Source organism: Pseudonaja textilis, chromosome 1, assembly GCF_049901715.1.
Source record: "Pseudonaja textilis isolate UNSWEBS1 chromosome 1, rPseTex1.2, whole genome shotgun sequence".
In the NCBI taxonomy this organism is placed as follows: Eukaryota; Metazoa; Chordata; class Lepidosauria; order Squamata; family Elapidae; genus Pseudonaja; species Pseudonaja textilis.
The window spans coordinates 268119777-268145819 of NC_141990.1; the positions used below are offsets into that span (position 1 = coordinate 268119777).

Sequence of the window (26043 nt, forward strand, 5' to 3'; positions counted from 1 at the left end):
GAGAGTCGCCTGTAAGTGGTTGTCATAAATACCTAACCAGGAGGGTTGTATGACCCCCATATTTGCATTTGATTCAATTTCAGGGGCTTCAAAGTAGTGAAAGAGTATAATGGAAATTTTTGAAAATGCGCAAAGTGACATTGTTAATTTTAAAGTTTAGTAAAAAAAAAAATGCACATATTTAAAGTCACGCAGCCCTTTCCTATAGGTTGGAGCGAGCCCCATTTCTTTCTGTAGATCTTAAGCCTGGCCCGACTTGAGCATCGAAGCTTTAAAAGCTCCTTGAATTCGACCGAGGAGAGCAAATCCAAAAATGCAAATCTGCAGATATCGACGAGCAAACGTTAATTTTAACGACGCTGTTTTTTTTCTTCCCTCTCCCTTCCGTACTTACTGCAGAAATCGCTGCATCCCGGAAGGCTTCAAAGCACCTTCGGGTTTGGGCGGTAAAAGCTGTTAAAAGATCTCAGACCCCAAACTCCAGCTCTCAAGTCCATCAAATGGCACTGATAAAGGGGGTGGGGTGGGGAAAGGGGACAAGAATGTAATCTCCTTAGAAGCAGGAGGGCTTAGGTCTTTTTTTAAAGAGGCGACTTGGACGCCCGCAGCGACAACGCCGAAGAACCTGGGGAGTTGGGAGGGGGGGCACGCGCCACCCTCCCTTTCTTCCCTCTGTCCTCGTCGTCGCAAGAGAGAGAGCGCTTCGAGCCGAGAGAGACAGAGAGGAGCCCGCAGACACAGAAACTACCCCACGACCCCCTTTTTTTTGCCTCGCTGCAGGCTTCGTCGTCCATCACTACACTAGGCCGGCGTTTGGCAGTTACCATAGAAACGCCCGAGGCTCCGCCGCCTCCCAGGTCTCGGCCTCTCCGGCGCGTCGAGTGGCGGGAGCTGAAACGGCACCCGCTCGGCTTTCTCGCGAGATTTGGACGGCGAGAAGCAGCCGGAGCAAGCAGGCTTGCTCGGTGAGCTCATCCCGGGGCGCAGAGGAAGGAGCGAGCTGCTGCAGCAGCTCCTGCACGCAGAAGAGAAGCGGCCGGAGCAACTTTGTTAGGTGAGTTTTGACGGGAGGGAAGGAGGCGGCGGGAGAGCGGCCCGCGGGGGAGGTCTGAAAGCACGAGGGCGTCCCGGTCTCCTTACCCCTCTTTTTTTTTCTCTTCCCTTTCCCCAACCTGCCCGGGGACCTTGGATGAGTCCGAACCTGGCGGAAAGATATCGATACGCCTCCCAACACCCCTCCCCACAACTCCCACCCGGGTTTCCTCCCCCTCCTCAGCTTACGGCGGAGACGGGGGTTGTTCACAGAGGAAGGGACCTGATGGAAACGGTGTAAAAAAAAAAAACCCAACACGCCCCCTCTTCGCCCCCCACCCCATCCCACTTCTCGGTCCAGCCCTTAAGCCTTTTCGCCTTCCCTTTCCGCGCTTGCAGCTAATTGACTCCGGAGACCTTGGAGTTCTGCGTGCCGGCGCTCCCCCCTTCTCTCCCCAGCCCACGTCCCCTTCTGCTGCTGCTGCAGGATGCGTCGTCCCCTGCCGTTCCCAAATTCATTAAAGTGGGAGGTCCTGCTCTTTTTATTTATTGGCCTGAGAAGAGAGGAAGAGAGCTCCTCCTCCTCTTCTTTTTCTTTTCAGCGCTCTCTTTCTCTCTCTCTCTCTCTCTCCCAAAATATTTCCTCTAATGTGACCAAGAAATGAGCTGCATGGAAAGTCGGCGAGGTTTGCGTGCATACTGATCGGCAAAGAAGAGCTTACTTGCTTCCTCCCCCCCCCCCCCCAATATTTAAACAAGGGAGAGGAGGAAAAAAAAAAAAATCTTCCGTACTGTATTCAGAACAAGAACATTTTCCTTTTTTGTTAGCTTTCTTTCGGTGGCTTTTGGGGTTCATCTCTTTTCGGCGAAAACCGAGGACTCATATTTTCCCCAGACATATTGAGCAAGTTGATTATTTTTTTTTCCCTGCGGGCAAAACTGAGACGGCTGCACTAGGGAGGAAAAAAAAAAGAGAGACCAGCACTAATAGTAGATTTGTATACACAGAACGTCTTTTTCTGTGTTAAAAGAAATGCATATGTATGGAATGGGAGGAGATGCATCGATATACTTGTGTGTGTATGTGTCGTGTATTGTTGAAAAGAATTGCCACTGAACTCAGGCTAAATTCGCTTAACTCGGGATTCAAATACACAATGCTCTCCATAAGAATGCTGCATCTGTATCCAGAGCCTCGACACTTTTTCATTTATATTTAAAAGCATTTCTTCATCCAACACCGAAGGTGCAAGCAGTTTTGGTTCCCAGCTGTGCTGTACTTTATTCCAAGCCAGTTTGGACACCATGATAATAATTAGCTGATTCAAAGGTAGTGCCGCTGGGGATATTATACATGTGCATAATGTGGGAAAAGGGAGTGAAGACTAAAACATAGTCTTGAAGTTCAGAGAAGTGAATATGGAAAACTGGATCTTGTAGATCAGGTAGGAAGCTGTTATTTATGTTTCAGTTTAAAAAGCAGTGATTATAAATGTAGATTTGCATTTTATTTTCTGTTTTAAATGTTCTTTTTTTTAGAAACAGTATAATTATGGGTGAATAGGCGGCAATATAAATCAAATAAATAAATAAATGTACTTTTAATTGCGTCTATAGCTATTGAAGAATTGGGAGTTGCAATTATTAATATATTCGTCCACTTTTTCAAAAGTCAGAAAAGATTTACAGTAGAAAAAGTCTCTAATGTTGACTGATGTCACTCATTTTTGTTAAGCATTTCAGCAGTTTTATTCATTTTGCAAAGAGTTTTGTTTTAAAATCTGCAGTGATTCTAAATCAGCAGTGTCTAATCTATTTTAACTGCATTTTTTGTTTTGGTGATAATTGGATTTTAATCTTTGTAATACATGATTTGCTTTTGGGTAAATAGATTGAGTTTTATTAGATTATGATTGCCTAGATCTATCTATACGTTCTCAGAATGGTTCTTCCATGACAAAACAGTAACTTGGACCTTACCCTCATTCAGTATTTGAGTTGTACATGAGGCATGTGTTCATCTCTGTATGTGTAAATTTTAAATAAGTTTCATTTTTTCTTTTTAGCTTTTTAAATTATGCAGTACATGTGTATAATTTTACTTGGAAATAGAAATCTTATGGTTAATAGAAGTCTTAATAGAAGTCTTATGGTTTGGGTTTATAAAGTTCTCTATAAGAGAAATGTGTATGTAATAGTTTTTATTGCTAAAATACTTTAACTTTTTCATAAGCTAGGGTATCAGTATTATAAGAATGAATTTCAGAACTCAACCTTGAACAGTTAAGTAAAAATACCTTTGACCCAATTGAATGATGGTCAAACAGAAAATTCATGTGTCTATTTCTATTTGAAAAGTTCACTTTTCACTTTGCATATAGATTTTCAGAGATTATCATCTTGGGGAAGGTTAGAGTATAGTCATTAATTAATACTCACTGGATTAATTGGTAGGTAAAAAAAAATTCCAAAGTTGCAATTTCTGGAATTTGTAGTGTTTTTATACTAAATTTCATGTATTTGAATTACTTTACTCATCCATTGAATGATATTATTGAAATATTTTTCAAAACTTGCAGGCAGGTATTTATTACTTCTTACCAAGTTTCATTTTATCTGCTAGTAGAAAAATGGCCTAAGTAGGATTTTGCACATAATATTTCCTCTGACAGAATTGGCGATACCTAATTTTTGCCAATTCCCTGAAGTGTCACCTCACACACTAATCCGGAGAGTTCTCCAAAGGCTCTGTATTAAATCTGGTTGAGGAAAGTTAAAGGGCTGTGAGGGAACAAGGGACTTGATGAAATTGCCACCAGCAGGAAGGCTACTGACTCAGAAGTATTGCCTGGACTGAAGAGTTGCTCTGTTCTCAGGAATCAAATGAGAGATCCAATCCAAGGTTTTTTATCTTAATCATCTAAATATCTGGATAAGCAGTATTTTTTTATTTATTTAAGCAAATTTGATAGAGAATAGTAATTTTGTTTTCATGTAAATTAGTATAGTGGATCTAGAAACGTGCTTGATAGAAAACATTCAGCTTTATTCATAGAAATTTAAGATAGATTGTTTACTAGCCAATGTAGGTATAACTTTGGATTTAAAAGCTAGAATAAAACAAAACAGCTTGTGGCTTATTTCATTTTCTTACCTGAACACATAGCTCTGCATATATAGATGAACTGCTAAAATAACTTTTACATTGGTGCCCTCCAAATATGTTGGACTGCAGTTCCTGTGATCCACAACAAGCAACTAAACACTTTTCCTGGGGCTGGTTTGTTTATTTGGTTCATACGGCTGCTGATTCACCAATGACTTCCGTCTCAGTCAGTGTAGTCATTGATCATGTATGATGGGAACAGTAGTAGCAAACTGGGGGTCCATAAGTTGTCTTTACACTGAGGGAATGTGGCTTGTTCAGGAGTCTAAAGAACAAAATAAAGAACACAGAGTTAAAATCTGGGAACTGGGAAAATGAAACATTTTATAGACCTGTTTCTAATATTATCATATATCTCTGTTGATCATACCACACACACCTTTTAAATAAATAATTTTCAGATAATTTGTCATTCTAAATTATGAATCATAGATTTTATCCAATGAGATTTCCCCTTTTTTGTGTTTAATGTTTGTGTAAGTTCAGCTAGAGGGCTTTCCTTTTGTGTTATACAGGAAGGCCAAATTAGAAAACTAGAATTAATTATTTACATTGGAAGTTGAGAAAGTGTGGTTTGGTGACCTTTGAGGTTCTCTGAGATCCCTTCAAGGGCCCACAAAGTTAAATACATACTTTAAAATTTCTCAGTTTTAATAACCCACGTAACCCATATAACTTTGGGGTCCTCAATCATTTTTCAGAATGTAAAGGAATCCTGAGACCAAAATGTTTGAGAATAGCTATCTAGATAATCTGAAGAGCTGGAAGAGGCAGAGGTAGTTGATCCTGCCTCAGATTACTTTTCTGTTCATCCTTATTTATAGTTCTGCAGTATTTCTTCTCTTTGAAAGAAAGAGGCACAACTTTCTCCATATCTGTAGTTTAGTCCTTGCATAAGGGTTTGCTGGTTAATATTCACGGTTTACAAGATATTCAGGATTTCCCACTGAGATGTAGACATAAAAACGTCTGTGTTATTTAAAATGTAAATCATAAAAGGTGGTTTCCTAATAACTGTTTGTTTACTGTATTGTGAAATTCCAAGTAGGTTACTGCAATAGCATACATAACTTTAAAGCAGTCATCAAGTTATCAAAATTAACAAATGTATCTAATAATAAATATGTTCCACATAATACTGTACCATCGTAACAATCATCATGATTTGTAACAACAAAGCAACTACATTCGTCCTAAGCCCAGAGGGCTTAGGACGAATTAATTCTCATTCCCTGAGTTCCAAATACATGGGAAACCCATGTTTCCCAGAAGTTCCCTAAATATTAAAAGTGAGGATTCAGTCCTTACATCTGGTAGGAAGGTGTTGTAGAAGAGCTAAGCTGTTGCATAGACTACACCCCTCCAATCCCTGCTTCTTTCACTTCATGATGGATGAAGTGCAACAAAACTTGTAAATGTAACAAGCATTCTTAGCAAGCACTCTCTGCAGGCTTGCTTGGAGGTAATCAGGCCCCAAGTCTTACAGGACTTCAAAAGTGAACACTGACACTTTATTGGGTCATAACATCTCTGAAACAGTCTCTAATTAAACTTGAGGTCTTTGTGAGAACAATGGGGAGGTATGTGGATTAAAAATTTGCCATGTTTTTATAGTAAGCATAGGAAAGTCATACTGTAAGTATGATTGCATATAATGTTTAATGTTTTATCCATAACGAATTATGTATAAGCTGCTGTGAATAAAATGAAACCCCTATTTTAATTAGCTTTTCTCTGGTTTTGTTCATTAACTTGCTTATGCAACCCAATTGGTTGTCTTTTTCTATATAAGTTCATTCTTTAATTTAAAATAAACTTGAATAGGGTGATCTATTGTTCTATTCTAGTTTTGAATTATTTTAAGACTAATTTTATATGAAATAACATAACGGGTGGGGAGGGGGGATATGTGCCAGATTGTTCTGAGTTCTGTGTTTCCAGGGTGACATGACTCAGTAGTTTTGCTTCTAAATGTGCTCTGTTAATTGAGGTAGCATTCTCCAGTTTATATTCATATGAATTTCTAAGTAAATATCACAATAGTTATTAATTATTTAAATATCTTAATGTTGAGCCATTTACTGCTTTAATAATCAAGTAATGGTACAGTAGTGGGTATGAGAGTTATTAGATTGCTGTGTAGTAATTTTACTGTTGCATTTGGTTTAAGATTTCTTCAGCTGCATTGTGAAATAACTTCCTATGTTGGTGCTACTCAAGGGTTCACAATAACTCATTCAGCAGCATGAATTATATTAATAATGATGAAACCTGCAAACAGTTTATGTAACATTGATGCTTTTCATAGATTTTACCTAGGCAGAATGCTCTCCCTTATTTATTTAGTGAAAGGATGAATGGAATGCTTGTGTCTGGTAAAATATTTATTTCTGTTTATTTTATGTTATTTGTATGCAGAGTTCATAGGTCAGTTTAAAGTACTTGAAAAGTACATTTAAAAAGAAACTTAAATTTCAAAATAATAATAGCTGACCGATATACTAGTTTAAAAGTTGTGTTGCAGCATAACAACTAAGATTTGAATGCAATACAAATTAAATTAGAAGTATAAGTAGTCCTCAAATTTTGAACATAACGGAGTCTGGAATTTCCATCATATATCATGAAGGTTATAAGTTGAGGCATCCATGTGACTGGATCCATTTTTCTATGACAGTCATTAAGCAAATGTTGTGATCATTAATTGGACAAGGTTTTTGTTAAGTGAATGTTGCAGTTAACTGAAATCCATGTATTCCTATGGGCACTGTTTGTGGGAAACTGACCAAAAAGGCTGGAAATTAGTAAAAAGCTTTGTAAATAATGAATATGTGACTGCAGAATGCTGCAACTGTTCATAAAGGTGAGACAATTATCTAGTGTTCAAAATACGATGGTTGTGACACTCTCTCTGTGTATGTGACTGTGTGTGCGTGCGTGCATGCAAGCAGCCCATGGAACTTTGGAATCGGATTATAAGTAGTTTTGGGGAGGTCTTGAGTAATCACTAAGTGACCGGTTGTTAAGCAAGGACTAACCATACAAATATCCTTTGCCTGATGTAAAAGAATATCAGTTTTGGCATCTTCCAACAACTGACAATGATGACATTAAATAAAAATTAAAGATGTTTTTAAAATACTAATGGAATGCAAGTTCTTGCTTTCTACAGATTGACCTTCATTCCATGTTTTATAAAATTCATTCAAACTAAATATGTGCAAGCATATGAAAAATATATATCTCAAAAGACATGTAGCTTCTTTCTATATGTTATATTTCTCCCTGTTTTTTAATTGAAAGCTGCTAATATGACTCTAATCAACTATTTCTATCTCTGCCTTATTCCTTTCTAGATTTATGTCATAGAGTACGTATAGCTGAGTAATGCATTTATCCTTGGAAATGAGGTGTGTGTTACATCCATTTGTCATGTGTAAACTGATGTGCAGACTTCCTTGCCGAAGGGCATAGTGTTATGCTGTAGCAAGAGTTATAGGATATTACCAAAACTAAAATGATTCTCTTCTCTAGAAAATGTTGCAACAAAATCCATTGCATTGCTTCAAGAACTATAAAACAGAATAGTTGCAGAATAGCACAAAACTGCTCATATATATAATCTATTCTAGAAATTCAAGCTTTAGTAAGTTTTTGAATGATTATGTGAAAAGCTTTTGCTCTTCATGTCATTCCATATAATCTTCCTGATATACTATGTTGGTTGAAAAAAAAACCACTGCATAGAATTATATGTATGATAGCATATCTTGCATTTTAATTCAAAAATCTGCATTGTATCAGAGAGGTTCCTTTCTTTTGCTTAATTCTTTATTTATTTAATTTGCTTAATTCTCTAACTTCGGATGCTTATTTTTAAATGTTTCATTTTTTTATTTCTTGGAAGCTCATAAAGTTTATCCTGTTTAAATGATTAAATAGAAACACTTAAAATTGACTCAGTTTTGATGGTATATCTATATGTTTTGAAATACTGTTGTTCTATTGGCTAATTAATGCTTAATGAGACTCATTTTAAATACCTAGATTAATTCATTCACTTGAGTTTGCCTATAAATCTCTTCTTGATTACTTATTTATGATAAATGACAAGCAGATTTATCGGGTACCACTTCTTCAATGTATTGTAAATCAAATTAAAAAGAAAGCTTAGAAACCATCCTATACTCCTATCTGGTTTTCCCCCTTCTTTTCCAAAATATATTTTTGCTATACTGTGATGAAAATATCTTTAATCCTTTGGATTCACACATGTACAGTAAAAATTTGGTAACAGTCTACTCTATCTTTAAGTTATAAACTTCAGCCAATTCAGAATATTTTGATGCACACGATTTTGAGTGTACATAGTATGCCAATGTACTCTCACTGTTACATGAGCTGCTCTGGACCTTAGAATTTGGGTTCAATTCAAAGTATTATCACCTTTGAAGATATGTCACAGGGCCAGGTTTCTTGTGGGACTGCTTTTCTCTTGTGGTTTCTGACTGTCTTGTCATATCTTGATGTTGGGCATGTTCTGGGGTCCCTTCTGTGAAACCTTGTTAACTATTGGAATCCAAGAGGCATGTTGTCCCTGTCAATCTGTTAGTTTAATGCACGCATGTTTTAAAATATATATTGGACAGTATGTTGTATTCATGGTGTCCTCTGAATTGTATAGTCTGTTAGAGTGCTTTGTGTTATATTAATTGTTCTCACCCTAATTGTAGCAAAATGTTATCAATTGTTAATCCCATAAATTAGTACCAGCATTCTAAATCAAAACAGCTACTGTCAATTCATGGTGTCACAGAGTTTCCATAGAGAGCATGGAGACTTGATGGATATTCAAAGAAATAATTCTTCAAATGTATATTACTGTCACAAGAGGAACAGCAATTTCACATTTGATAGAGATGATGAATCTCAACCATCTCTCATACAATCATGAGAACCATGTATCTGGCCTTCTAGGAAAATTCTGAAAGACCATGTTATTCATTGATTCCAAAGAAAAAAAATTAATTGCATAACCAGCAAAGACTGGGAGGCTTCTAGATTTTGTTTTTAAATGCTTTTTGTCAAGAAGAAACAGAAACTTCCATTTCTTCTTTTGCAATTGATAGGTTTTATTGCAGGTTATGGAGGAAAGGACTGGTTTTGTTTCGCTGATAACACGAAAGTTAAATAGATTAGGGAAGAAGTTCTTTTCTCATGAGTCTTTTCACTTGCCTGCATGAAATTTCATATGTTTACCTACGTGTTGGGGTTTTGTTTTGTTTTTCGTAAGCCCATAGTAATTACGTAAGTTGTAATAGAAAAATTAGAATGACCCAGGATATAAATGTTTTCTCCAGATTTTCAGCATTTATTATGGTCTTTTAAGAGGCTAATGACTTATAACAGTCATTAGCTTTGATTGAATTACTTAATTAAGCTTTGTCTTTTTAGGAATTCTAGATTTGTTTTGAATTAATGAATTGAAAATAAACAACAAAAAATGGAACCCTAACTTTCATTTTTTTTGATATATTGATTTATGTATAATGGTACAGAAAATCCACAATGAATAAACCTGAATTTCAGTATACAGAAGTTGACTGCTTCTTGGCTTTTTGAAGAGCTATGGGTCATGAAGTAGAAACAGTCTATGATACAAATATGTAAGTTTTATTATGCCCACATATTATATTGGCAACCAGAAAACACATTAAAACATATTATTTGCACCCTATTTAATGGCAATGAGGGCTTGAAAATATGCTTTGCTAATCATTAACATTTCCCCATCTAATTAATGGTTTATTACCATCTATTGTATTAAATTTTCTGCTAACTCAAGAGTTAATGAGAAAGAGTAAAGTTAAACTGACCAACAGTATTGGACCAGAATTGTTTTGAACCAATTTTCCAGATTTGAGAGCAAGAATAGAACACTTGAAGCTATTTTGTGTAGTATTTGTTTATTATTTATTAATTCATTTGTTCAGATTGGAATATCTGCGTGTCTCAAAAAAGTGACTTGGTAGTGTACCTCAGTGTGATAAAAGAACACCTATATAAAACAAAGTAAAAATATATAAAAATCCACATTAAAAGACCAATATAGTGAAAATAAAAGTCCCGGGGTTAGGTGCTTTGTGGAAGAAAGGACCAGTAGTATTTTCCTGATAAAATAACTCTCTAAAAGGTTTGTCATAAAGTGGTTGCCTCATATAGCTCACAAAATGAGGCATTTCTCCTATGCCCTCCTCCTCCACCTGTAATATCTCATATTGTCCTTGAAGGATTCCAGATCACACTTAGCCATGCAAGTGCTCTTGTACAGACTGAGATGGTCCCCTTTCCTTCCCCGTAAGCCATGCAACCCACGTTGCTCTCTTCTCCGTTCCTCCCTGCGTGCCCTAGGAAGAAGAGGGGGTGTACCTGGGTCTTCCTTTGAACTCCTTCTCCCTTGTTCTACCTCTTCCCTGCTCTGCCCAGCCAGACTTTGCCCTTCCCTAGTTTCCAATACAACCAACGGGAGCCACAATCCCACTCCCTGTCAACTGCTCGGCCTTCCACTTGGAATCAAATTCCGACGGGGGCCTGACACCCCCCCCCCCATGGGTAACTACAGCATTTTAATGCTATTGAATGCTTTACTAGTTTATGCTAAGTTTCTGCCCTGGAGCCCCCTCAGAACAGGTGCTTTGTGGAAATTATGAGGTGATAATTGGGGTTTCTTGTCAACCATGCAGGACTGCAGAGGTAGCAATGTCTCACAGGATTTAAAATGTGTGGAGGACTGGGTTCAGCGCTGAGGTGGACTTTCAGAAAAGACCCCCCCCCCCCAACGCTTCATCTGGGGATGCCCATACCTGCAAGATAAATGCTTGCCTCTTGCACAGAACCTGCTTTCCAGTTAATAGTCTAATGGGAGATTATTATAAGGCTGGCAAGGGCTCTGGCCAAAGATGAAAAGGTTGGGATCTTGGTGCTCTTAAAAGGAAGTGGGGCAGAGAGCAGAAGGAGTCCTGTGAAGGCCTTTGTTGCTTCGATGGGTCTGAGCAGCAAAGACAGAAGCCATGTGAGTATTGGTGTCCTGACTAGGGGGAACATGCCTCCTGCCTGATTGGTGGGAATGGAGAGATGGGCCTCTGGCCTTAATTGGTGATTCCCACTGAAAGCTAATGTTTGGTAATAAAGTAGTATTTTCTCTTTTGCCTTTTCTCTATCGTGGTTTATTCGTGTTAGCCAAGAGTGAGTAGAGGCGAGTCAAAATAGTGTTGAAAATATTGCTGCATGTATACCTTAAGAAAGGTGTTTTATTTGATCAATGATCAACATTTGACAAAATATAATACCAACAAAAATCAAATAAAAATACTAGCATAATAGAGATAAAACAAAAACTAAAGCCCCTTCAGGGTTGAAAAAGCCCATAGCAGTGACTAGGTACTGTAGACAAAATCACCTCCTTCCTAATTTGAAAAATCTAAAATTCTTGTCTTTGGTAAGAGAACTATTCAATAATCCTAAAGAGTGAAAAGGAGCAAATTACAGCAGGTTACTGCATTTAAATACCTTGGGGTGTTTTTCAATTCTAAAGGCTCCTGGAAGGCACACCAGAAATATATAGTGCAGCCAGTTCTTAGGACCATAAGTGTTCTTAAGCACTTCTTTTACACATGAGGAAGCTAATTAATCCCTGCAGCATTAAAACTTTTTGAGGCCAAACCACTGGCCCAAATCATTTATGGTGCACAAGTAGGAATTTATGCAAAGAAGGATGTACTGGAAAGAGGGCAAACTTCTTCTTTTTTTTTGAGATCAATCCTTGCTCCACTCAGTGCAAAGCAAACAGTTAAGTCTGGAGTTCGGAATACATGCAATCCTGGTAAGGGACTGAAAGAGGAGAATTAATTATTGGCTGAAAATCCAGTTCTTCCCAGACTGACCCCTGTGGTTTTAATAGACAATTTTCCTTCTCCCTCTAAATAGGCCATACAACAGAAACTGGCATTAGATATGGCTTTCTGTGCTATTCCTAATTTCTTTAGGGTATGACCAAAAAACTACTCACCTAAAGAATAAAGGAATATGGAGTTTCAGGTTGAAGTTAATAGGCTGCTGTAACGGGGCAGAAATTGGATTAATAAGGGCCCTTGGGAAACAGCAAGATAGCTACAAAATGTAATTTTCCCAAGTTGAAAACAGCATTTTTCAAAGCCAAGCATAACATCTTAACCATCCATACTGCTGCAAGGCAGATACTCCAAAATCCCGTTAACCAAGCATACCTGCCCATGTGGTGACACAGAGATTTAAATGATTTTGCATGTATTATTACACTTACACATTCTACGGGGATATCAGGACTGCTTATATTCTGTTCCTAATATGTAAATTTTCAGGAAGGCTGGACAATTTCCATGCAAACCATCTTCTAGGTTTGCATCTTCCATGCAAGTTAACTTGAAACCCTTTGTACAGTGGCCAAATTGTGTGTTGCTTCAAGGAAATTAAGGCACAACTGGTCACACAAATAACCACTTCTGTTTTATTTATCACTTTAGCATTAATACATACAAATTACAGGTAAACCTTGACTTGCAACTGTTTACTGACCATTCGAAGTTACAACAGCACTGAAACATGACTGGTTTTCACACATAGCATCCCCATAGTCACATGATTAAAATTCGGACACTTTGGCAATTGGCATGTATTTATGATGGTTGCAGTGTCCCAGGGTCATGTGATCTCCTTTTATGACCTCCTGACATGCAAAGTCAATGGGGAAGCCAGATTTACTTAACAGCCGTGTTACTAATTGAACAACTGCAAGGATTCATTTAATGACTGTGTCAAGAAAGGTGGGCAAGGGTCACATAACAACTCTGTTGCTTATCAGTGGAAATTTTGAGCTCAAAAGCTGTATCTCACTTTAGGTTACGCATATTTTTTCTTCATAGATTATAATATTTTAAATCTATATGTGGAGCCTTAGTGGCACAGTGGTTAGAGTGCAGTACTACAAGTTATTCCCATTGCAATTTGGCAGATTAAATCCTACCAGGCTCAAGGTTGACTCAGCCTTCCATCCTTCTGAGGTGGGTAAAATGAGGACCCAGATTGTTGGGGACAATATGCTGACTCTGTAAACTACTTAGAGAGGGCTGTAAAGCACTATAAAGTGGTATATAAGTCTAAGTGCTATTGCTATATGTTCATGGTTAATTAAACACAATTGTAATGGTTTACATTATATTTTAATTTATTGTAATCTTAACTTTGGTTGTAGGAAGCTGGGAAGAGGTGTCCTCACAAATGACCATGAGATTCAGTTAAGAACAGCAGCTTTGACTGCAGGGATTCGTATTTACTAAGAGGTGCAATAATGCTTTAAGACCACGTCATTTAATGAGTGAATTTTCAATCTCAATTGCCACTGTAAGATTAAGACTACTTTTCCTGGGGCAAAGTGCCTGAGAGGGCGATGCTTCTGCAGCTGACAATATCCTTGGAAAAGTTGAAATCTATCTTAATAGATTTCATCTTGGATTCAGTACTACTTTTTTTGACTTCTCACCGTAATGGTATTTTGACACTTGCAGGATTCTGGAGTCATGACATCACTTTTTGCAACCTTCTGAAAAACAAAGTGAGTGGGAAAACCAGATTGTAGTGGTTCATTTAATTGTGGCAAGAATGGTTGTGTGATGGGGCAAAATACACTTAATAACTGTCTTGCTTATCATTGAAAACTTTGGGCTCAATGGTGATCATAAATCAAGGACTATCTGTAATTGAGAAAGAGACAGACTCTTAATTGCAAATATCTCTAGGATTGAAGTTGGAATTCCTAAGAGAGAAAGGAGAGCTAATATTCATTTTCTATTCATAAGCCTTCACCAGTATTCAATTCCATTTTAACCCGTCTGAGAAAAGCAAGAATTCAAGCTTGAATAGCCAAATGAAAAGGAAAGGATATTGTTTCTTTCTTCCTCTCACTTACTGTATATCATTGCTTCCCATATAGAGAATGAGCAGGAAGATGTAAGGACATTTTTTATTTGACTCCTCCCCCCACTCCCAAATCCTGTTCATACTTATGCTGTTTTACTGGTTTTGTGGCAGATTAATGGCAAAGGAGAAACAAAGCGGGGTGGGGGGAACTGTAGACAAACCCGACCAGTAACATTTGGGGATTATAGATAATCTGCAGTACAGATTGCCTTAGGAGACAAAGAACCATGACCATTAAAAAGGGAGCAAGGAACTTGTAATACAACTATACACCTTGAATTTATTTTTTGATAACACTCTCGGTTGGGAGGATATATTGAACCCAGAACTTTCCAAATCTGTTGCGTTTGATACATGTTTGTGTCTGCGTGTGCGTGTGCGCATCTATCTATACCTATCAATCACCCATCGGCTTGCTGAAAAACAAACACCTCTGCACCAGATGAAACTCCTGTTGGCAATTCATGAATTGGTAATGTAAGATGCCTTGATAGGTCTGAAGAGATTGATACATTGTACATAGCTGCAGGATAGGAGTGGAATTGGAAAAGAGCAACTTAGTTTCTTATTCAAGGAGAATTTTTCTTAATAGAACGTAATTTGCAGCCCTTGTTGTCTTTGAGGTCTAATATAGTGCAAGATGATTTGTGAAGGGCAAATAACATTTTTGATAATTAGAAATCATTTAGTTTGATGTCAATACTGGCTAAAACACCGGAACTGAATATCAAGCAGTTGTTTTGGACAAGAATACATTGCTTTGCAAAGTCAACATGGGTTTATCAAGAACAGTATTGAGTGACGTATTGCAGAACTCTGCTCTTGGCCCATTGCTGTTTAGCATATTTATGAAAGATTTGAGTGAGAGGGCAGACAATATTATTAAATTTGTGGTTGATATAGAGCATTTTAGGAAGTTAAGAATCTGAAAAAGAAGCAGAAACCAGCAACCTGGAGAAATCCATGAACTAGGGAAGACTCCAAGTATAAATATAGAATGCAAGGATGGAAGGCACTTCACTAGCAGCAACATTATATATGCATGTATTTATTATCCCATTTTTATTTTTGGCTACCTCAAGGAAATGTGCATATCTAACACACTCATCTCCTGTTTTCTCCACAAAGCTCTGTGAGATAGTTTTTCCTGAAAGATGGTGATTAGTCCAAAGTCACCTAGCCAGCTTTCATATCTAAGGGAACATTAGAACTCAAGATTTTCTGGTTTCTAGACCAGTACCTTACTACTGTACCAGATTGAGTCTCAGAAACAATATATGCAGAGGTAGTAGTGTCAAGATGGAACGACACCTAGAATATTGTGTTCCCTTCATTTTAAGAAAAACAGTGATTAAGTGGAACATATCCAGAGGAGAATAGGTAAGTTTATAAGGCACCTGTAGGAAAAACTTAGGAGGAGTGATTGGAGGCACTAGGTACAGTTTGTTTAGCCTAGAGAAGAGAAGATTGTGGACATGATTCTGTTAAAATTGTTTAAAGGATTGTCATGTAGCAGATGGAACAGAATTTTGCAGTAGTCAGAAATAGTGGGTTCAAACTTCAAGGCTTCTGTTGTTAAATGTATGAGTTTGTTTATTCTTTTTCATCTTCGTGAATGAAGATGTTTGACTTTCACAGAGCAGAACAAATTTAACAGGCGATGTAGGATACTGCTTTTTACAGTTAACTTTGAATGTGAAATTTCCCTAATTCCATAGAATCAGCATGTAAGATTTAAAAGGAATTCCTTGACAATTTTGTTGTGTAAATTAGAAATACATGTTGGAAGTTCAACCAAGTTAAAAATCTGTCTGATCACAAACTTGTTAAGATGATCAAATTATTTGCTTTATCTTAATAAAACATTAATACAACATAAGCTTACATAATATATGCAAATATTCATGGAAGAATATACAGATTATTTGCATAATTTTTACAGCAATGGTTTAAAAGGGGAGTGAAATTAAAACAATTTAAACAAACCTCTAAGCGAGAAGAGATTTAAACGGGGCATTTTATGGTTCTTACCTTACTGTGCTTCCTAGTAAATATTATTATTTTTTAAAATTGTAAATGGTAAACTGTTCAGCCCTCCCTGTATGTAGCAAAGTTCGGTTTAGAGATTGTGGATCTTAATAAATTTGATGTGTGCCTATTCTGTCCAGCCTTTTGTGGATGAAAGATCCTGGGATGGCATTCATTCAGAGGGCTCTAAGCCAGGGAAGATCTTGCAAATTTGGAATGTATGGATTTGTTATTAACAAATAGCAGTCTGTTATACCCTCATCAACTGTCTCATGGGAATAAAGGTTCATTCATATAAGAGCTGTGGTGGCGCAGTGGTTAGAGTGCAGTACTGCAGGCTACTTCTGCTGATTGCCAGCTGCCTGGAGTTAGGCAATTTGAATCTCACCAGGCTCAAGGTTGACTCAGCCTTCTATCCTTCCGAGGCTGGTAAAATGAGGGCCCAGATTATTGGGGGCAATATGATGACTCTGTAAACCACTTACATTGTGAAGCAGTATATAAGTCTTAAGTGCTATTGCTATATAACACCCATTAAAGCAAGGAAATTATTTTTCAAATTTATATGACTGCCCATTCACACGAAGTAACTAATGGACAGTGTACCATAATGCTAACAATGAAAACATTCTACCGTAGCCACTTAAAAAAATTAAATAAAAACATTGTGAGAGCAAATGCATCAGAATGATGCAGTATTTTTCTTCATCTGCTAATTTGCAGGAATTAAGGCGTGCCAAATTGGTAACATTGCTTGACCAAAGCAAATTATGGTCATAACCACAGGGGCTGCCACCCAGTCGCTAAGGCAAGACAGTTGTCAAATGCCCAGAATATGCTCACATGGATGTGTGTGTGTTTTGACACAGCATCTTAGGATAGCCTACTCTGGACCTGTTTTAATTTTAAACAGTTGTTAGGTGACCTGTTGTAAATGGTGTACTTGGACTACTTGTACTAGTTGTGGCACTGTGACCTTCAAACATTAAAATAAATATCTGGAGTCCCCATTCAAAGTTTTTTGAGTATCCAACTTCAGTACTTAAAGGATATTTTTCATTATGGAGTGAGCTTAAGATTTCTTGTCTTGTGTAATGCATTCAATTGTAATTGTGTAAGAGTTGTCTCCTGTAAGTCTAGTTTGTAAGTAATAGATAATTAGAAAAACTCATGACATTCTCATTACAGTACTCTCAAGTTTCATTCCATTTCATTCCAATTAAGGTTTTTCAATGCTTTATATCTCCAGTTTGTCTTTAAATGTGCTCAGTCAATGGACATTAAATCAATACAAATTCAAGAAGACAAAGAAAAATGGCATAATTTAAAATAGAAAAAAGTAACAAATCTAAACCTTCCAGGGCTAAGAATTCATGTTTTCCGGCTGATTTTGATAGGAAAAAGGGCATTGGTATTTACCTGACGTACCCATTCTCTTTGAGCTGTGAAGAGCATCCAGTAGTGGGAGTGCTTCAGTCTCTGCATGTCTAGGCTGGGCTTAATTTGTGGAACGCTCCTCCTCCTCCACGGGACTCCTCCCCAGCGTTCCCCAGTTTTGGCGAAGATGAGAGAAATAAACACCCTCATCCTCAATGCCCTAACAATTCATTGGCCGAAACAGGACCCCACCAGACAGAAAAGGGGTGGGGCTGGATGCTCTTCATAGTTCAAAGAGAATGGGCATGTCAAGTAAGTACCAACACTCTTTCTCCCATGAGCTGTTCAGAGCATCCAGTAGTGGGACATACCAAAGCTTGGCCTGTCCTACAGGAGGGACTCCGTCTGGTCTGGAATCCCCTCCTGGTCCCTGTGGACCCGTTGCAGAACTCTTCTGCTAAAGGAGGCCTCAGCGGATGCAAACACATCTATTTTATAATGCCTAATGAATGGTGATAGAGAGGTACAGGTTGCAGCTTGACAATTTCAGTTATTGCTTGTGTGGCCCATGCTGCCGATGTTGTGGCGCTCCTTGTTGAATGAGCTGTTATGCCCCTGGGCACCTGTAGTGATTGAGTCTGATACGTTTTCGCTATCATGGCCCGTAGCCAACGGCCTATTGTAGAAGATGAGATCTTATATCCCTGAGTGTTGGGCTGAAATGACACAAATAAGGCTTCTGTTTTTCTGAAAGTCGCTGTGCGTTTAATATATATTCGCAATGCTCGCCTCACATCAAGCCTATGCCATTGTAGTTCCAACCCTTGGGGTGGTCTGGGACAAAAATTAGGAAGTATCAGCTCTTGTGCCCTGTGAAAATCCGAGTTAATTTTGGGTATAAACGTAGGATCAGGATGAAGGACCACCCGGTCAGAATGGAAGACATAAAGATCTTGTCTGATAGACAAAGCTGCAAGTTCCGAAATACGATGAGTGGAAGTGATCGCTACAAGGAAAACTATACGGCAGAATTTGGAGACTTGACAATTTCAAGGGTTCGGAAGGGCCCTTAGTGAGTGCAATGAGGACCTTGTTAAAGTCCCAGGTGGGATAACTGTGTACTGCTGGTGGGAGTAAATTTGTGGCTCCTCGAAGGAAACTCCATATGTGTGGGTGATGGGAAAGAGATAGTAAACCTTCACAAGTGAGAACTGACGCCAAGGCTGCCACCTGTCTTTTCAACGTATTAGGTGATAATCCCTTGTCAAGTCCCTCTTGCAAAACTCTAGGATTTGAGCCACAGATGGAGAGATGGGATCAATTCGAGACTTGGTACACCATTTGCAGAAACTGGACCATGTGGCATTGTAAATGCGAGTGGCTGAGGGGCGTCTGGCGACTTGGATGGTGGCGATAACTCTGTTGGAAAACTTTTTGCTCTTCAGACGACTCCGCTCAACCTCCAGATGGTCAGGTGCAACCATTGAGGGTCCGGATGTTGAAGGGGTCCCTGGGTTAGCAAGACCCTGTCTGGCAGAATTCTCCATGATGTCGATACGGAGAGACTGCAGAGGTCTGCATACCACGGCCGTCTGGGCCAGTAAGGAACTACTAGAAGCTCTGCCGTCTCGTCTAGCAGCTTCTGGATGACCTTGGGAAGCAGTGGAAGTGGCGGGAATGCGTACAGAAGTCCCGGGGGCCAACGACAGCGGAGCGCATTGAAGTTCTCCATTCCTTGTGAGGGGTATCTAGAAAAAAATCTCAGGAGCTGAGCATTGAGGGGGGAAGCAAACAGGCTCACCACTGGCTGTCCAAATGTCCTGAATGCCTCTTGAAACAGGGTCAGATGGAGGCACCACTCCGATTGATTGATCGTGACCCTGCTTAGCCAGTTTGCCTGTGTATTCGACAGTCCCGAAATGTGCTCTGCTTTGATGGAAAGTAGATTGCTCTCCACCCAACAACACAAGCGCTCCGCTTCCCGCATGAGGTGTTTTGACTGTGTGCCCCCCTGTTTGTTTATGTGAGCTTTTCTTGTTACGTTGTCAGTCAATATTAGTATGTGTTGATTGCATACCTGTGGAAGGAAGCTGTGGAGAGCCAGGTGTACTGCTCGAAGCTCCAGTCAGTTTATGCTGCATGACTGTTCTGTGGAGGACCAGCGGCCTTGGGCTGTGAGGGATTGAAAGTGAGCTTCCCATCCAAACAGGCTGGCATCGGTGGTGATGGTAAGTCTGTGGGGCTCTTTAAAGAGACAACCTCTGTTTATGACTGGTCTGTCCACCAGTGGAGAGATATGAGGACCTTTGATTGAATTTTGACCTTGTATTTGGAGTTGCTTCGGCCAGATTGCTGGTACGGGAGCAGAAAGCACTGGAGGGATCTAATATGGAGGCGGGCCCAAGAAATAATAGATATACATGAGATCATCTTGCCTAACAATTTTGATAGGTCAGCTAGGGGTACCCTTTTTTGAACTCTGATCTCAACTAATTGATGGGTGCTGTTTTGTCTTTCCTGGTGACAGGAAAACTTTGTCTTCCACTGTATTATGATTGCTCCCAGATGGATTAATTGAGTCGATGGTGTTAGATGACTCTTTTTCCAATTTATTGAGAACATGTATAGTTGTAGGGATTGTAATGTGGTCTGAGTATCTCTGAGTGCTTGATGAACGGATGATGACAAAATTAATATATCATCAAGGTAACACTGGAGTCATACAGGTACACCTTGGAGATGAGCAGCAAGAGCTGCAAGAACCTTTGTGAAGGTCCTGGGGGCAGATGCTAGTCCGAAAGGGAGAGCCACATATTCGAAATGGTGGTTATCATAACAGAATCTCAAAAATGTATAGTGGGAAGGCCGAATAGAGATATGTAGGTACGCCTCCGTCAGATCTATAGACGTAAGGACGTCACCTTTTCTGATGCTGAGTAAGATAGATTGCAGGGTGTGCATTTTAAATTTGTGATATACTAAGAAACTGTTAAGATGCTTCAGATCTAATATTGCTCTCCACCCCTGGAACTTTTGGGAACAACAAAAAGATGCGAATAGAAACCTCGCCCTCGTTGATTGGTAGCTACTGGTTAGATGGCTCGTATGTCCAGTAGATGATGGATAGCTGTTTCCATAAGATTACATTTAACCGGATCTCTGGAAACAGGGCATGACATGAAAAAGTCTGGAGGAGTGGATTGAAACTCCAGCGCAAGGCCAAATCTGACTGTGTCTCTGACCCAGGAATCAGATGTTGAGGAGTTCCATTGCTCTGCAAATAATTTAAGGCGTCCGCCAATGGGAGCTGGGTCCGGGGGGTTATCTTGGACGCCAGAAAGACCTATTTCCTGCTCCTCGAAAGGATCTCTTGGATTGGCCACCCCTCTTATTCCTATCCCCAAAGTTGGACCTCTCTGGCTGCTGCCCTGGTCTGAATGATGGGGGTCTCTGGTATCTGGGTGAGAAGGATCCCTGATAAAAGGGTCGAAAGGATCCCCTCCGAAAGGACTGAGGGTTTCTAGAATCTGACTTCTGAAAAAGGGAAGGTAGAATCTTCTTTTTGTTTCGGGTTTCGATTAGCAGCGGGTCGAGGGCAGGGCCAAACAGTCTTGTCTCCCGCAATAGGAGATGAAGCCAGCTTGCATTTGTGCTTAAAGTCCGCTTGCCAGTGTTTTAACCATAGTAAGCATCGCACTGTGACATGTGAAGTAATGTCCCTGGCTGAAAACTTGACTGCATGGTAAGTTGCGTCAGCTGAGAATTCAGCGGCTGCTATTAGTTTTGCAATATCTTGGTGCGCTCTAATGTTGGAATTAGGGACATGCTCCCGTAAGAGATGGAGCCACCTGAGAGAAGCACGGGTAAAGAATGAGGTGGCCATGGCCGCTCTGATGGCCCACGCATCAGACTGATGGGCCCTGCATAGGGCAACCTAGGCCCATTTTTCCTTTGGCTTTAATGCCTCCAGCACTTCACTGGGAATGGAGGACGAGGACGCTAATCCCAGTATAGGTTCGTCTACCTCGGGAGTATTCAATAATTTTGAGAAATCAGGGGCTAAATTAAAATATTTCCTGTCATATCCCGTGGGGGCAGGGTAGACCGCTGCAGATGCCCACTGTTTCTGTACCAGGTCTGAAAACATGTGAGGAACTGGAATCACATCTGCCTTGACTAACGGTTGGTTGAAAATTAGATCTTCTGGTCCCTCTTCTGAAGGAGTTGGAGTGGTAGAAGGGGCCAACTTGTTCAGGCGTGCAATGTTTTTTGCCTTAAACAAAAGTGATCTGAATAGTTGTGGGCAGAATAAGCCTGTAAATGCAGGTTGATCAGGAACAAGGCCCTCATCCTCAGACATCCCCCTTTCTAGGGGGTCCGCTTCTGACAGGGCCGGGTCACTGTCATGTATTGATCTTGATTCAATCTGTTCCCTTTGATCAATTTGATCCACTTCTTCCGCCTTCTCCTCCTCCTCCTCTTGCGGCCCCTGGAAGGGCATGTCCCCCTGAAACCATACCTGGGTATAGTGTTGCTCCGATCTGGTCAATGATCTTAGCAATTGAGAATCATAGTCAGTGGTTGCAGGGTGTTCCCTGGTCAGATCTGCGTGTTGAAGACCTGCTGCAATTCCCTGCGGATTGCCAACTCCATCCACGCCTTCATTCTCTCTGGAACTTTCTCTGGAAGAATGTCCTGTCGAAGATCGGCAGCCGTTGGAGTGAATGTAGCTTCAGGAGCCCTTCGCGTGGTCTGTGTTCCAGGTAACCGGGCCTGTTGACTCTGGGAAACTAAGCTGCGTCTGGATGAGAGGGAGAGATCTTGGGGAGGAGGAGGGTGGGAAGAGGTAGACAGTACTGGATTGTGGGGCAGAAGGTCCTGTGAGGCCCTGTGTGTCTCCCTTGCATGCCTGTCTATTTGCTTTTCTAATGCTTTATGGCACCTGTTGGCATCCTTTTCTGAAAATTTAGAATGACCTTTTGTCTGCTTAGATTTGTGCTGAGTTTTAGCTTTGGCCCTTGATGTTGAGGTCTGAGAGCTACTACCGCTTGCCATTTTGATTGAAAGAGATGCAGCATGCTTGTTATTCAAAGTGATACTGTGGAGGTGGTTGGCATACCCAGGGGCCTGATCCAAGAAGGACCGGTTTCCCTGATAATATCTTATCCCCCCCCCCTTTTAAGATATATGTATATATAATATGAGTCGTATCACAGTAATAATATCTTTCATTATTAAGATATTAATACTGAATATTTTATTACTATTATTGTTATTATTATTATTGTTATTATTATTATTGGAGTGAATGATAATCACCAATATATATAGATATAAATATATATATCTAAATTAATAGAAAAGCAGCTTGATATAGTGAATATCCGAACAGCCAAATTAAGAACGCCTGAAAAGACCAAGATAATAAAGAGAGGCTTTCAACAGCTTCCCTCACAGGTGGACAGGGGCCTGGGTGCTCGCTGTTGTGCCACTGGGTAGGTAAGGCTGTGAGGGTTAAGCCAACAATAATGCATGGATGGCCTCGAATCTAATAAGAAAACGAGGTGTAATAATTCCTTAGGTTATCAGAAGCAAAACCTCTGATCGGGAAAGAAAATTACCTCACACAGCTCAAGTTTCGAATAGCGCGGCCATGCGGTTTTTAAAACAAAGGCAAAACAATGGCCATTACTTTTGGCGCGCATGTGCTTCCCAGCAACAAACTCCCGTTGCGTGGGAAAATGCCTCCGACGGCTTCTCCTTGTGGGTAAAAAAAATGGCTGGGAAAGGGGTGGAAAGAATTAAGCTTTCTGCTTTCCACACCAAGACGGTGTTCTGAGGGGAAAGTCAAATGGTAAGACTCAGATAAGAGTGAAAATGCCCACGCCGCTATTGCTGATGTAGAGAAAGGCAATGCGGAATCACAATGGCAGGGGGTAGAACAAACAGATGGGGGGGCTCGGGGCAATGCCGAAGCCTCCCGCCGCTTCGGGGTACGAAACAGCGCTGCCGGAAAATGCAAATGATCTCCAAAGACCAGATGGAGAGAGCTAACGTCAGGAGATCGTAATGTGATTTGGAGGCTAAAAGCCTGAAAAAACAAACTGAACTATATCCAAACCTGCTGAGTAATACTCCTGTTTTGGCCAAGGAAGAACAAAAAGCACTGCCTATCCACAACGAGGCTGAGCCAAAACTGGGGAACACTGGGGAGGAATCCCGGGAGGAGGAGGAGCATTCCACAAATTAAGCCCAGCCTAGACATGCAGAGACTCAAGCACTTCCCACTACTGGATGCTCTGAATAGCTCATGGGAGAATTAGCGCCTTCACTGCAGAAAAACTTGCAGTGATCGATTGAATATATAAAAGTAATTCCTCAGTGAATATTTGTACTTTCATTTGGAGATTAAAGCAATATTTCCTTTATGAAAATAGGAAAAAAACGTGTAGGTGAATATATTTTTGTAATATGTGTATAGCAGAAGTGAACTTGAAATTTTTTAAAAGGCATTCTAATCTACATCTAGCTGCCTCCACTGCCATAGAATACATATACAAACACAGAGTTTTATGCTCTGTAACTGTGATGGCAAAACTATGGCACGTGTGCCAGAGGTGGCATGCAAAGCCCTCTTTGTAGGCATGTGCACCATCGCCAGCTGCTCTTCTGGTCTCTGGCGCACCAGCTGGTCTTCGGTTTCTGGTGCACCTGAAGACCAGCTGGCCGGCACATGCATGCGCATCGGCCAGCTAGTCTTTGGTTTCTGGTGCTCCAGTGCATGTGCACATGTGCATGTGCATGCACACGTGCTCCGATTTGGGCACTCAGTGCCGCAAAGATTCGCCATCACTGCTCTGTAATGAATAAGAGGTTTCAATGTAACTAGAGATGTTAATTTTCTAAATTACAATTTAGGGTATAGAATTATATTCATGGGATAAGGAGGTTGGAGGTTGTTAAATGCAAAAAAAAAGTTTGCAGTCAGAAATCAAATAACATCATATGCTAATTGATTTATTCTGTAGGTGAAACGTCTAGATATACCATGCTTAGGTGCTGAAAAAAAGGAATATCAACTGTAAAATGATGTGATTAAAGCAATATATTTGAAGGTAAGAATATATTTTCTGTTGTGAGACTTATGCTATCAAACTTGGATATACCTATAAAATTATATTTTTGTCAAACCCCCCCGCTCAATGCTTAATGTCTCAACAGACATTTAAAGGGTGCTTACAAAAACTTCGGTTGGTCTAGTTGCTTCTTGGTAATTAGCAATATGAAAGAAACCATAGTTATAGTTCTTGAGTTTACCTTTATAATATCAAGATTTTTTGTGAGGGCAATACCAAGACAAATTTTGAAAACACAACAACAACCAGGCTCAGATCTAATGGTGTCACTTTAGCAGTTATCTTTATTGCACTGTTGAATCAGTCTGTTTTCTTAGAATAAGGTTATCCAGCAGAATCCTTAGGATTACAGTCTAATACCAAAGATTTTTATTTCATAAAAATTCAATTTCAGCAGAGGGATTTATTCCTCTGTATCAGGATAACCGTCCATGATCCTGATATTGAAATCTGTTCTTTATGTGTACCATATGATCTGTTTAATGTAGATGGCATAACCCTTCTCTAAAACAAAAAGCAATAGTATATAGTTTGGTACTTGTCACTGATAATTTTAACTTTCCAGATGGAGATTTACAAAACTAAAATTTATTAAACTTAGATAAGTTTTACATTTTTAGATAGAATATATTATACTGTATACAAATGGAACATGATTATTCATTTCTATGGACACTGCAAATAATATTCCAGGTAGAAGTAATATTACATACTGTTCATAAAACTAGCCCGGAACTGCAGGTTGTCCTCATTTAATGATGATTCAATTGTCCAGTGACATGGTTGCAAATGGAAAAACCTCATGGATGCACTACTTAGCAACAGTAGTTCCTGCTGTCCCAGTTGTCATTGTTAAGTGAGGACTGTGTGAGCCATTAAGCAATGACCTCATGTGACTTACAACTTTCTGCCGGTTTCCCCATTTGCATGTTGGAAACCCACAGGGAAGTTCATATAATTTTGACCATGTGACTTTAGGACACTGCTGTGTTATAATTGTGAGCTGGGCACTGAGCACTTGAATCATGATCACATAAATGTGGAAATGCTGCAATTGCTATAAGTACAAAGACTGGCTGTAACTACCATTCATTCAGCACTGTCATAAGTTTGAATGAACAAATATTCATTAAACAAGGACCACCTGTAGTGATGTTGATGTGAGTTCACCATTACTTGATGCTAAATTTTCTTTTAAGCCCGTAGTAGTTGATACCCGAAGGATTGTTTTAATCACACAAGCAGTTTCCTATATTTCTTAGGTCTAACATATAAATCTTAAATTTCCAT

At 39.6% G+C, this 26043-nt stretch overlaps 1 protein-coding gene across 3 annotated transcripts in view; it reads left to right on the top strand.

Moving 5' to 3' along the window:
• The first annotated feature begins 920 nt into the window (after positions 1-920).
• SIPA1L1 (signal induced proliferation associated 1 like 1) overlaps positions 921-26043 on the top strand; it is a 165900-nt gene continuing 140777 nt past the window's right edge. For 2 of the 3 annotated variants that reach the window (XM_026708992.2, XM_087921731.1), the window contains exons 1-2: positions 921-1054; positions 24646-24732. The gene's annotated coding sequence lies outside the window, so the exon portion shown is untranslated. The remainder of the gene's footprint in view (positions 1055-24645; positions 24733-26043) is intronic. The other variant, XM_087921730.1, reaches the window with a different exon arrangement.